The sequence below is a fragment of the Pan troglodytes genome, chromosome 8 (assembly GCF_028858775.2).
Source record: "Pan troglodytes isolate AG18354 chromosome 8, NHGRI_mPanTro3-v2.0_pri, whole genome shotgun sequence".
NCBI classification, from domain to species: domain Eukaryota; kingdom Metazoa; phylum Chordata; class Mammalia; order Primates; family Hominidae; genus Pan; species Pan troglodytes.
Window position 1 is genome coordinate 56,853,451 of NC_072406.2, and position 14,332 is coordinate 56,867,782.

The following is a 14,332-nucleotide window of genomic DNA, read 5'->3' on the forward strand; positions in this document are numbered from 1 at the left end:
TTTTCACTTTTCTGGGAGAAATGCCCAGGAGTGCAGTCCTGGCTCAAACACCAAGTGGATATTTAGTTTATAAAGAAAACGTCAAACTATTTTCCAGAGTGACTAAGAATTCACATTCCCATTAGTAATGTATGAGTGATCCAATTTTTCCACATTCTCACTTGCATTTTGTGTTACTATATTGTATTGTAGTAAGAATATTTAACATGAGCTCTACCCTCTTAACACATTTTAAGTATACTATATAATATTGTGAACTAAAGGCATAATGTCATAAGCAGATCTCTAGAATTTACTCATCTTGTATAACTGAAGCTCTGTACCCACTCAAAACAATCACTTCCCATTTCCCCCTACCCCTAGCCTGGCAACCACCATTCTACTCTCTGCTTCTGTGAATGTGAATATTTCCGATAATTCATAGAAGTGGAATCATGCAGCATTTGTCCTTCTGCAACTGGCTTATTTCGCTTAGCGTAATGTCCTCAAGTTTCATCCATGTTGTCAAATGTGGCAGGATTTTCTTTTTAGGGCTGAGTAATAGCCATTATCTGTGTATACCACATTTTCTGTATCCATTTATCTGTTGATGGACATTTGGGGTTGTTTTCACATCTCAGCTTCATAATGCTGTAATAAACATAGTAGTAAAAATATTTCTTCTGGATCCTGATGTCAATTCTTTTGGATGAACACTCAGAAGTGGAATTGTTGAATCATATAATAGTTCTATTTGTAATTTTTTGAGGAACCTCTGTGCTGTTTTCCATAGCAGCCATGCCATTTTGTTTTTCCACCAGTAGTGTACAAGCGTTCTAATTTCCCTACATCTTTGCCAACACTTGTTATCATTTATATTTTTGATAATAGCCATTCTAACAGTGATATCTCATTGTGGTTTCAATCTTTAATTTCCCTGATGATTAGTAATGTTGAGCACCTTTTCATATACCTATTAGCCATTTGTATGTTTTCTTTTGAGACATTTCTATTTAATTCATTTGTCTATTTTAAAATCAGGCTATTTGTTGTTCTACTATTGAGTTGTATGCATTCCCTATATATTTTGGATTTTGACTCTGCCCATCTTATATATTGCAAATATTTTCTCCCATGCCACAGGTTGCCTGTTCACTTTGGTTTTTCTTTTGCTAGGAAGAAGCTTTTTAATTTGATGTAATCCTACTTGTCTATACATGGTCTTGTTGCCTGAGCTTTATATGCCATATCCAAGAAATCATTTCCAGGACCAATGTCATGAAACATTTCCTCTATGTTTTCTTCTAGGAGTTTCAACTTTGAAGTTTAAGTATTTAATCCATTTGGAGATGATTTTTACGTATATTGTAACAAAACGGTCCAATTTTATGCTTTGGTATGTGGATATCTGTTTTTTCCAACACCATTTGTTAAAGACACTGTCTTTATCTCCCCATTGTGTAGCCTTGGCACCTTGTCAAAGATCTTCATAGGGCCATATATGCATGTGTTTATTTTATTTTTTCTGGTCTAATATGTATGGAGTTATATGTCATGGTGGCTTTAACTTGCATTTTCTTAATGGCCAGTGATGTTGAACATCTTTTCATGTGCCATTTATTATTCATAGATCCACTTTGATAAAATGTCTCTTTACATCTTTGGCCTATTTTCTAATTGGAATATTTGAGTGTTTTTTAATGTTAAAATTTGAGAACTATATTCTAGATATGAGCACTTTGTTAGATGTGTAATTTGTACATAATTTTCTCTAGTCTGTAACTTGCCTTTACTCCTTTAACAGGATCGTTAGCAGAGAAATCACTTCAGGTTTGGATGAGTTCCAATTGGTCATTTATGTACTGTGCTTTTGGTGTCATGTCTAAGAACTTTTCTCCAAGCCCCAAATCTCAAAGATTTTCTCTTACGTTATCTTCTAAAAGTTCTTATGTTTTACATTTAAATATATGATGTGTCTTCAGATAATTTTTGTAAAAGGTGTGAGGCTTAGGCCAAAGTTTATTGTTTTTGCCTATTTCATTGCTCTCGCACCACTTGTTGAAAAGACTATGCTTCCTCCAAGAAGTTGCTTTTGCACTTCTGTCAAAAAACAGGGGAACACATTTGTGTGGGTCTACTTTTGGGTTCTTTACTCTGTTCCATTGATCTATGTGTATATCCCTTGAGTAATATGCCACAGTCATGATTACTTTAGCTGTATGATCTGGATAATTCCTCATATTTTATTTTTTTTCAGAATTGTTTTAGCTATTCCATACAGATTTCTATATAAATTTGAGAACAAACTTATTTATAATATATCTATCTAAATTGTCTATATCTACAAAAAAACCTTGATGAAATTTTGATAAACCTGTATATCAATTCAGCAGAGAGTTTGTCTTCACCATATTGAGCCTTCTAATCCATGAATACAGTATGCATCTCCATTTATTTAGGTCTTCTTTTATTTATTTCATCAGCATGTGGTAGTTTTCAGCATAAAGTCTTGTATATATTTTCTTAGATTTACACTTCAGTATTTTTTTATGTTTCAATGATATCGCACTTAAAATTTTGGTTTTCATATGTTCATTGGTAGTGTATACAAATACAATTGATTTTTAAATATTTATCTTGTATCTGTGAACCTGTATCTTGTTGAACTCACTTATTCTAGAATTTATTTCGGTAGTTTTTTTTTTTAATCTGCACTGGCTATCATGTCATCCACAAATAGGAACAGTTTTATTTCTTTTTTAATCTGTATGACTTTTATTTCATTTCTTTGCCTTAATGTGCTGGCTAAACCTTTCAAGTATTCTGTTGAGTAGCAGTGTCACATGAAAGTAGAATCCATGCCTCATTCACAATCTTAGGGGGAAAACATTCAGTCTTTTACCATTAAGTACAATGTTAGCTGTTTTGTAGATATTCTTTATTAAGTTGAAAAAGTTTATCTCTACCCCTATTTTGTGACAGTTTTTGTCATAAATGGGTGTTGAATTCTGTCAAATGCTTTTTCAGCATCCATTAATATAGTGGATTACACTGATCGATTTTTCAATATTTAACCAGCCTTGCATTCCTGGAACAAGGCATACTTGGTCATGGTGTATATTCTTTGCACATATTGCTAAATTCTATTTGCAGTTTTTTTTTCTTTGTGGTATCAGGGTAATATTGGCTTCAGGGAATATATTAGAAAATGTTCTCTTTTTTTCTGGAAGAGATTGTATAGATTTGGTGTGGTTTTTCTTAGATCACATATTAGTCCCTTCTTGCACTGCTATAAAGAAATGCCTGAAACTGGGTAATTTATAAAGAAAAGAAGTTTAATTTGCTCAGGGTTCTGCAGGCTGTACAGGAAGCATGGCTATGGAGGCCTCAGGGAACTTAAAATCATGGCGGAAAGTGAAGGGGAAACAGGCACATCTTTCATGACCAGAGCAGGAGGAAGAGAGAGAGGAGGGAGGTGCTATACATTTTTAAATAAACAGATAACGTAATAACTCACTCACTATCATGAGAACAGCACCAAATGGGAAATCTGCCCACATGATCCAATCACCTCCCACCAAACCCCACCTCCAACATTAGAGATTACAATTTGACATGAGATTTGGGTGGGGACACAGACTCAAACCATATCAGACTTTTTGGGAGAATTCTCCAGTGAAACCATCTAAGCCTGGATATTTCTCTTATGGGAGGTTTATAGTTATGAATTCAACATTCCTACTTGTTTACAGGATTATTCAAGTCATTTATTTTACATTGGAGGAGTTGTGGTACTTTGTACTTTTTGAATAATTTGTCCATTTTATCTATGTTGTCAAATTTACATATGTATGTTCAAAGTGTTTATTTTTCGTTTGATGTCTGCAGAGTCTAGAGCTATCTTTTCATTTTTGATATGGTTGAATATCTCTAATCCAAAAATTCAAAATCCAAAATGCATCAAAATCTGAAAATTTTTGAGTACTGACTTGACACTCAAAGGAAATACTTATTGGAGCATTTTGGATTTTGCATTTTCAGATTAAGGATGTTGAACTATAAGTGTAATGCAAATAGTTCAAACTCTGAAAAAGTCCCAAATCCAAAACACTTCTGGTCCTAAGGATTTTGAATAAGGGATACTAAACCAGTACTGGTATATTGGAATGTCTTCTTTCTTTTTAAGTTTTGCTAGAAATTAATGAATTCTATTTTCTTTTGCAAAGAACAAACTTTTACTTTCATTGAAGTTCTGTACTGTTTTTCTGTTTTCAATCCCACTGATTCTTGCTTTTGTTTTTGTTTCCTTCCTTCTACTTGTTTTGGGTTTATTTTGATTTTATTAAGATGAGAATTTAACACTGATTTGAGACTTTTTCTTTTTTCTAATGTAAGCATGTAATGCTATAAATTTTAGTCTTGGAACTGCATAATTGCATACCATAAATTTTGATATGTTGTGTTTTAATTTTCATTTTCAATGTAATTTTTATTTCCCTTCTTTTAGTTTTCCTTTGAGAGAAGCTTTATTCATCCTTTATTACTTAGGAATATTTTGGGTGAATATATAATTTGGGGTGAACAGTTTTATTTCTTACATCACTTGAACAGTGTTTTGCCCCTCCCTTGGGCCTCCATGGTTTCTGATTAAAAAATCTACTGTAGGCCAGGCGCGGTGGCTCACGCCTGTAATCCCAGCACTTTGGGAGGCCGAGGTGGTGGATCATGAAGTCAGGAGATTGAGATATCCTGGCTAACACAGTGAAATCCCATCTCTACTAAAAATACAAAAAATTAGCCAGGTGTGGTGGCGGGTGACTGTAGTGCCAGCTACTCGGGAGGGTGAGGCAGGAGAATGGCGTGAGCCTGGGAGGTGGAGCTTGAAGTGAGCCGAGACTGTGCCACTGCACTCCAGGCTGGGCGATAGAGCAAGACTCCATCTCAAAAAAAAAAAAAAATCTACTGTAATTTAAATTATTTTTCCCATGTAGGCAATGTGCTGTCTTTCTCTTATTGCTTTCAGGATTCTTAGTACCTGTCTTTAGTTTTTAGAAGTTTGACTGTGGTGTATCTTCGAGTGAATTTCTTTGAATCTATCACGTTTGGAATTCATTTAGCTTCTTGCATCTCTAAATATATAGATTATTTTGGCCACATTTGTTAATTTAGCATTGTTTTTTGAAAACATTTTTAGTTCCATGATCCCTCTCTTCTTCTAGGACTTTGGTGACATGCTAAATCTTTTGTTATATTCATACATGTAAATGAGGCTCTGCTAATTTTTTCAGTCTGTTTCCTCGTTGTTGTTCAGATTGAGTAATTGCTATTGCTCTATCTTTAAGTTTATTGATTTATTTTCTTTTGTCATCTACATTCTGCCATTGTGCCCATTCACTGAATTTTTATTTCAGTTGTTGCATTGTTTAGTTCTAAAATTTCCCAGGGGTGAAGCCCACTTGATCATGGTGGATAAGCTTTCTGATGTGCTGCTGGATTCGGTTTGCCAGTATTTTATTGAGGATTTTTGCATAGATGTTCATCAGGGATATTGGTCTAAAATTCTCTTTTTTTGTTGTATCTCTGCCAGGCTTTGGTATCACGATGATGCTGGCCTCATAAAATGAGTTAGGGAGGATTCCCTCTTTTTCTATTGATTGGAATAGTTTCAGAAGGAATGGTATCAGCTCCTCCTTGTACCTCTGGTAGAATTTGGCTGTGAATCCATCTGGTCCTGGACTTTTTTTGGTTGGTAGGCTATTAATTATTGCCTCAATTTGAGAGCCTGTTATTGGTCTATTCAGAGATTCAACTTCTTCCTGGTTTGTCTTGGGAGGGTGTATGTGTCAAGGAATTTATCCATTTCTTCTAGATTTTCTAGTTTATTTGCGTAGAGGTTTTTATAGTATTCTCTGATGGTAGTTTGTATTTCTGTGGGATTGGTGGTGATATCCCCTTTATCATTTTTATTGCATCTATTTGATTCTTCTCTCTTTTCTTCTTTATTAGTCTTGCTAGTGGTCTATCAATTTTGTCGGTCTCTTCAAAAAAACAGCTCCTGGATTCATTGATTTTTTGAAGGGTTTTTTGTGTCTCTGTCTCCTTCAGTTGTGCTCTGATCTTAGTTATTTCTTGCCTTCTACTAGCTTTTGAATATGTTTTCTCTTGCTTTTCTAGTTCTTTTAATTGTAATGTTAGGATGTCAGTTTTAGCTCTTTCCTGCTTTCTCTTGTGGGCATGTAGTGCTATAATTTTCCCTCTACACACTGCTTTAAATGTGTCCCAGAGATTCTGGTATGTTGTGTCTTTGTTCTCATTGGTTTCAAAGAACATCTTTATTTTTGCCTTCATTTTGTTATATAGCCGGTAGTCATTCAGGAGCAGGTTGTTCAGTTTCCATGTAGTTGAGCAGTTTTGAGTGAGTTTCTTAATCCTGAGTTCTAGTGTGATTGCACTGTGGTCTGAGAGACAGTTTGTTATAATTTCTGTTCTTTTACATTTGCTGAGGAGTGCTTTACTTCCAACTATGTGTTCAATTTTGGAATGAGTGCAATGTGGTGCTGAGGAGAAAGTATATTCTGTTGATTTGGAGTGGAGAGTTCTGCAGATGTCTAATAGGTCCGCTTGGTGCAGAGCTGAGTTCAATTCCTGGATGTCCTTGTTAACTTTCTGTCTCGTTGATCTGTCTAATGTTGACTGTGGGGTGTTAAAATCTCCCATTATTATTGTGTGGGAGTCTAAGTCTTTTTGTAGGTCACTAAGGACTTGCTTTATGAATCTGGGTGCTCCTGAATTGGGTGCATATATATTTAGGATAGTTAGCTCTTCTTGTTGAATTGATCCCTTTACCATTATGTAATGGCCTTCTTTGTCTCTTTTGATCTTTGTTGGTTTAAAGTCTGTTTTATCCGAGACTAGGATTGTAACCTCTGCTTTTTTTTGTTTTCTATTTGCTTGGTAGATCTTCCTCCATCCCTTTATTTTGAGCCTATGTGTGTCTCTGCACATGAGATGGGTCTCCTGAGTACAGCACACTGCTGGGTCTTGACTCTTTATCCAATTTGCCAGTCTGTGTCTTTTAATTGGGGCATTTAGTCCATTTACATTTAAGGTTAATATTGTTACGTGTGAATTTGATCCTGTCAATATGATATCAGCTGGTTATTTTGTTCATTAGTTGATGCAGTTTCTTCCTAGCATCGATGGTCTTTACAATTTGGCATGTTTTTGCAGTGGCTGGTACCGGTTGTTCCTTTCCATATTTAGTGCTTCCTTCAGGAGCTTTTGTAGGGCAGGCCTGGTGGTGACAAAATCTCTCAGCATTTGCTTGTCTGTAAAGTGTTTTATTTCTCCTTCACTTGTGAAGCTTAGTTTGGCTGGATATGAAATTCTGCATTGAAAATTCTTTTCTTTAAGAATGTTGAATATCGGCCCCCACTCTCTTCTGGCTTGTAGAGTTTCTGCTGAGAGATCAACTGTTAGTCTGATGGGCTTCCCTCTGTTGGTAACCCGATCTTTTGTCTCTGGCTGCCCTTAACATTTTTTCCTTCATTTTAACTTTGGTGAATCTGACAATTATGTGTCTTGGATTTGCTCTTCTCGAGGAGTATCTTTGTGGCATTCTCTGTATTTCCTGGATTTGAATGTTGGCCTGCCTTGCTAGGTTGGGGAAGTTCTCCTGGATAATATCCTGAAGAGTGTTTTCCAACTTGGTTCCATTCTCCCCATCACTTTCAGGTACAACAATCAGATGTAGATTTGGTCTTTCCACATAGTCCCATATTTCTTGGAGGCTTTGTTCATTTCTTTTACTCTTTTTCCTCTCAACATCTCTTCTCGCTTCATTTCATTAATTTGATCTTCAATCACCGATACCCTTTCTTCCAGTTGATCGAGTCGGCTATTGAAGCTTGTGCATTCATCATGTAGTTCTCGTGCCATGGTTTTCAGCTCCATCAGGTCATTTAAGTACTTCTCTACACTGGTTGTTCTAGTTAGCCATTCGTCTAATCTTTCTTCAAGGTTTTTAGCTTCTTTGCGATGGGTTCGAAATTCTTTCTTCAGCTCGGAGAAGTTTGATCGTCTGAAGCCTTCTTCTCTCAACTCGTTAAAGTCATTCTCCATCCAGCTTTGTTCCATTGCTGGCAAGCAGCTGTGTTCCTTTTAATTCTTCTTTTTACCTCTCTCTTCATTGAGATTTTTGGATTTCTTTGCTGAAACTTCTATATTTTCCTGTGTTTCAAGTTTGTTTTTATTTGGTAATTGCAGCACTTTTCATAATGATTGTATTAAACTTCTTGAAAGATAATTCTAACAATTGTATCATCTCATTGTTGGTGTTTTGTTGATTGTCTTCTAATTCACCTTGAACTGTTTTTGGTTCTTGGTGTAATAAATGACTTTTGATTGAAATATAGACATATGGGTATTATAAGTCTATGAATCTTATTTAAATAATGTGTTTTAGTGGGCTTCCTCTGTCATCTCTCCAGTGGGTGAGGAGGTGGGGTCACTGCCATGTAATTACCAATTAGGGATGGAAAACCAGGTTCTCCACTTGACCTTTTTTGACACCTAGGCTGGGGGAAGGGCTCTTGTTACTGCTGGGCAGAAATGGAGTTCTGGTTCCCCACATTGTCTCCACAGACATGAAGGGACAGGGGACTTGTTACTACCCACCAGGGAGGGAAACCCTGGTTCCCAACTCAGCCTTTATTTATACCAGCTGGCAAAGGAGGTGGGGATGCCACATAACAACACAGTAAGGGCAGAAGTCTAGTCTCCCTGCTCAGCCTTGACTTGTGCAAATGGAGGTGGAGCCACAGTTTTTCTGTGTTTGGCTGGAGTAGGCATTTTATTCCTAAAAGTTTTCTGTCTTGCTAGGTTTTTCCTTTCCTGGTTCTTTGGCTAGAAAGACCTGGCATTTTTTTTTTTTTGTCTTCACTAATTAGCAGTTCCAGGTTGCTGACTTTCCAAATACCTTATCTTGGGATATATGAGGCAATAAGAAACTCATTGTCATGTTATTCCTTAAGTCCCATGGTCTGTGGCTGTTCTGCCTTCTTCTCTGTACCTTTCAGAGTCTTCTTATATTTGTTTTATATATAATGCCTAGGCCTTTTAGTTATACTTAGTAGGAATAGGGAAAAGTATGTCTACTCCATCTTCCTGGAAAATGGAAGTCTTATTCTCATAGACTTTTGGGGTTCAGGGAAATTGAAATAAGAGCTGGATCCCTGGGAATAAATCAGGCCAAATCCCATGATTGGGACTTGCTGAGCATTGAGTAGATAGAGTCATTCATTCATTCATCCACAAATGTGTGAGCACCTGCTCTGTTCCAGGAGCTGCTTAGAAACTGCAAATATAGAAATAAACAAAGCAGTTAAAGCTCCTGTCTTGGAGACTCACATTCTACAGAGCAAACAGAAAAACATCCAAGATACATAAGCAAAAAATATATTTTATTAGATATGTTATTAAATGCTGATAACAAGATATGAATCACGGAAAGAGGATATAAAGTGTTAAATGGGGGGCGGGAATTCCCAGCAAAGTGGCCAGGACAGGCCTCATTCAGAAGGGAACTTTTGAATAGAGACTTGAAGGTAGTAAAGCAACCAGCATTTCAGGCATGAAGAACACTGAGTGCAAAGGCCCGAGGCAGATGTATGTCTGGCAAGTTCAAGGAAGGGTCAGGCAGGAGATGAGAAGGGGAGTTTGGTAGATGAGCCAGAAAGCCATCAGCAACCTGACAGCAAGGGTGAGTCTTAATATAACTTTCATAAGTGGTCATTCTGGCTGCTGTGTTGAGAGCAGACTGAGGAGAGGCAAGGGCAGAAATGAGAAGAGCAATTTGGAGGCTTGTTCAATAACACACTAGAAAGGGTGGCTTGACTGCTTGGGGACAACAGGGGCCATGAGTGGTCAGAGTCTGGATATATTTTGGAGATGGAGCCAATAGGATTTGCTGAGGCTGGATGTGGGGTGAGAGAGGAAGCTGGGAGCCACAGGTAACACCAACGGGTGTGGCCTGAGCGTGGGGCTGACGGGTGGTGCATTAGGAGTGTGGACCTGCCATGAGTGTGGACATGCCACGTCATGATGCTGTTAACCTTCCCACAGGGAGGTCCAGCCCACTGTGGACACAGGTTCAAGTTGGGGACTAGTGTGAGAATCACCATCGGTGACTTTAAAAAAGCATGACCTGTGTGCTGACCCTTGAGGCAAGTGTAGATGGAATGTGGCTTCACATAGGGGCATTTGGGAGGACCCTACACTGGCGAAAGTCCCAGTTCATGAGATTCTGGAACCTTCCCTGATGGATATGGGCTCTTTAAACTCCCTGTTATCATGGGAGGCAGCCTGACAGTGCCTCTCTTAGGGCTCAGCTTTTCCTGGCAGAATCCTTTGCCTTTGTACCTGTCCCTTCATACCCTCCAAAGTGTTTCCTCTGCCCACACCCCCTGCCTACCCCCGTGCCAGCAAGTTTGTGTGGTCAGGGTGCCTGGCTGGGACCAGGGTGGCTCCCACAGTACAGCGCTGCAGCCCAGGAAGCCTGATCGAAGGTGCAGGGCAGTTTGTAAACTCCTCAAGGATTGCTTACACACCCAGAGAAAATTCCATTTGCCTATTTTCTTACACATGTGTTCACCCCCTTGCTGGCTTTCCCAAGTCCAAATAAGAGGATCAATAATTTTGTTTAACAGTAGACAACTTAGTCTGATTCTGTTTGGGAATTTTCATGTTTTGAGAAATGAACCTTCCTGTTAAAGAGATTTAGCACGCACCCAGACCACAGAAAGCCCCACATGGAAAAAAGTAATGCAACATACCATAAGTTTTGTTTTCAAGGCCTCCAGGACCCCAGCATAAGCAGCGGAATCAAGTGAGCCAGCTTTCCTGCCATCTGACTTAGACCTGGTGATGTCTTCCAGAAGGTATGAGCTTAACATTTCACAAGTTGTGACTCAAATAAAATTTGCACCCACCATCTATGCTGGCCCCATGCCTGGCACTCACTTAGTGATGGACTTTCTATAAATCTTCAGCCTGTGAGCCTTAGGTGCAGGGGAGGGAGCAGAGCAGGTGTTCTGAGGGACCCTCCTGCTGAGGAGGGAGGCCATGATGCCTGGCTTGTGCCAGTGGATGTGGCCATTCGTTATGCCCCAGTTGAACCAGCACAGACTGTAGCTGCCCTTGGGCAGTGTTTCCTGGCCTGCCCACCTTGACCCTTCTACCATTCTATATCTTCTCTCACTCCTCTGTGAAAAGCTCAAATGAGTAAGTCAATTCATGGGCATCCAAGAAAATGCCTCCCAATGCGTGGGGCAGGGTCAGCACTCCTTCAAGGGCAAGAAGAAGGAGCCTTTGCTTTGTTGTATTTCTCCCCACTGATGCCCCACTCAAAGTTCCCCCTTGGACATCATCCTCCAATTACACAGCAGGACAGGGGCTGGGAGCAGAGTTCTAGAATGGGCTCTTCCTGCAGGAGGGGCAGGTTCCTGGTGGGAGACCAGCTGCAGGGTCCAGGAGGATGCAGGCGGATGGGAGAGGGTGGAGGTGGAAGTAGCCACTTGTCTTTCCCAGCCACTGAAGTCAAATTCGTGAAGTGCTTTTTGAATTGGAAAATGGCTTACAAGTGTTCACTGCTTTGAATTTCTGGTAACCTGTGGTAGCCGTCTGTGTGTGTGTGTGTGTGTGCAAGTGTGTGCACATGTGCTGGGGAGGTGGGTAAGGAGTGAGGGGAAACACCAACACCTCACAATTACAGTCTCCTCCTACTTCACCTTTGTATTTCCCACAATCTTCAGAGCAATCAGATGGGGAAGCATTACTCCAATACTATGGCAGAGAAAACTGAAAGTCACAACAAACAGAACTGTTAAGCCAAGGGGCCAGTCCCAGGTGCTGCCACTTGAGAGGTCGGCAGGGCTCTTTCTCCTTGGCTGACCTGCCAGTCTTGGGCCATGACCCTGGGACCTGGGTGGGACAGGCTGAGGACACATGCTTTATTGGTTTCTCAACAAGCTTTCTGGTCTATACAGAGGGTGGAGTCTGCAGAGGTCCTTGACAGCACACAAGGAACCTGGATGGAGAGAAGGGCAGGCTTCTCAGAGAGGTCTGCAAGTCAAGAAGTGAGGCAGGGTGGCCTGGAGACTGGGACAGCATTCCCAGTTCCCAGGCTTGGAGTTCCAGGCCAGGCCACGCATTTCTCAGGCTGCACAGTCGAGAAAAATGACTTCTGCAATCTTATCCTTATCATTCACAAAATGGGCACAGGGGCTGCTTATCTCATTGGAATGTGGCAAAGAATACTGAATTGAGATAATCACAAGGCATGCAGTCAGGTTTATAAAGGGCCATGTAGAACAATACCGAAATAAAAGCAGAAATGCAAGTCTTTTCTTCAGGAAGTTTGTCATTTTTGTGGACTAAGAAAAAACTTAGTAGACACATGAACAATGAACCCTGAAGTGCAGGGCATGCTCCCTGTGCTGCCTTCATTTACAAACCTTTCTCCGAAGGTTTGCCAACCAAGGAGTTTTGCTTAAACCTGTCTGGTAACTGCGATATATTTGCAGTTAAATGTCCCAGCAAAGTGCATTGTATTTTTCCCCCTTTATGCAAAAGTTGTGCTCAGATTTTAATTCCTTTGACCTGTGGGCCATTTGATCCTTTCTGGCTTTAATTACCTCTATCCCTGATTAATCCCTTGGTGTTCTTCTCCTCCTCTGCTGTCACTGGCAGAACATACTGCAAACTGCAAATGCCTTTTGGTATGTTTGTGAATTTAACTGATCCCAAATGTGAAGGAGAAACCTCCTGGAATTTAGATCTGGAATTTTCATTTGATGATTAGAATTTCACAGGTGTTTTCTTCTTTTTTCCTGTCTTGAATGAAGGCTTTGGGAACATGTTTTGTCATTTTTTTTTTGTAATTAGATTTTGTCATCTCTATCTCCTATGTTCCCATCAACAAACACTGTATCTTGCTCACAAATAACACGAGCCACAAGTACAATCTGCCTTTTCTTCTCCTGAGGATTTTAGTTAATATCTGTGCCTTTCAATCCTGCATTGCTTGAAGCAGCAGCAGGGAGCCTATGGCTTTCCTGTACCCTGAGTCCTGTCTCCCTGAGGATGGCGGAGCCCAGGTTAAGGGGGTGAGGACCTGTGAGTGAAATTTAGATTCCATACTCAGTCTGTATTTGATTCTGGGCAAGCATTTCAAGTGTATCAATATTTTTCACCTCTCAAACAGAATGAAGCTATTTAAGTTAAAACACTTAAAAAGTGAAAAGCACTGTATTCAAAAGGGGTTCATGTTCATACATGTACATGCACAGGTTTGAGAACACAAAAGCGGCATGCATGTATGTTTTTATGAGTGACAATGATGGAAATAGGTATTCAAATTCTTTGCATTTACCGAGACACTCTCTCTGTTTCCGTTTTTCTCTCTTCCCCTCCCTCCCTCCCTCTCTCCCTGGCTGCTTCTCCTTCCCCTCCTCCTTTCTGTAGCTGTTGCTCTCACTACACACACACACACACACGCACACTCATTCTCTCTCTCTCTGTTACATACACATCTGTGGAAAATTGGAAAATTGATATCAGAAGTTAAATTATCAATTGTTTTAGAGGTTAAATTTATTGCTGTCTACAGGTGCTAAGCTTTAGGGAATTTGATTTAATAATAACATCTGTTTCATTTACATAGTTAAGAGTGAATTCATGTGAAAATGATGTATCAACGTTATATCTCTCAGTGACTAAGAATTGCACTACAGTCATTAAATAATTTTTTCATAATTTTATTCCTTAAATAATGTTACTATTGTTTATTACAGATTATTTCTATAAGCAAACTTTCAAATCCATATCCTTGCATATCCACTTGTCAAAATACAAAATAGGTGGCTCTTTTTTGGCCTGTTATGTTTTTGGTGGTTGTTGATAATGTATGATTTACAATCAACAAAATGGAGAGGTCTGAATTTTTCTGTGCATATGAATCCCAGCAGTTTTCTTTTTTCTTAAAAAAAGATTCCATAGAGTTTTCCATGTACATAATTGTCTTCTATTAAAAAAATGATAGTTTTACTTACTTTTTAAAAAATCCTTGCTCTTTCCTTTCTTTTTCTTGCCTTATTGCCCTTGCTGGAACTTCCAGTAGAATAACATTGAACAGAAGAGGGGAGAGTGGAAAGCCTTATTTTGTTTCAGATCTTAGGGAAAAAGTGTTCTATTTTTCATCACAAAATCTCGTGTTAGGTGTAGGTTTTTTGTAGACGTCCTTTATGTGATTAAAAGAGTTCCTTTTTATTTCTAGTTTGCCAAAAGAGTTTATCAT

General features: G+C 39.1%; 1 long non-coding RNA gene across 1 annotated transcript in view; it reads right to left on the reverse strand.

Annotated features, from left to right (window-relative positions):
* Positions 1-14,332, reverse strand: part of LOC104008165 (uncharacterized) — a 117,887-nt gene that overhangs the window by 20,824 nt on the left and 82,731 nt on the right. The gene's annotated exons all lie outside the window — the stretch shown is intronic.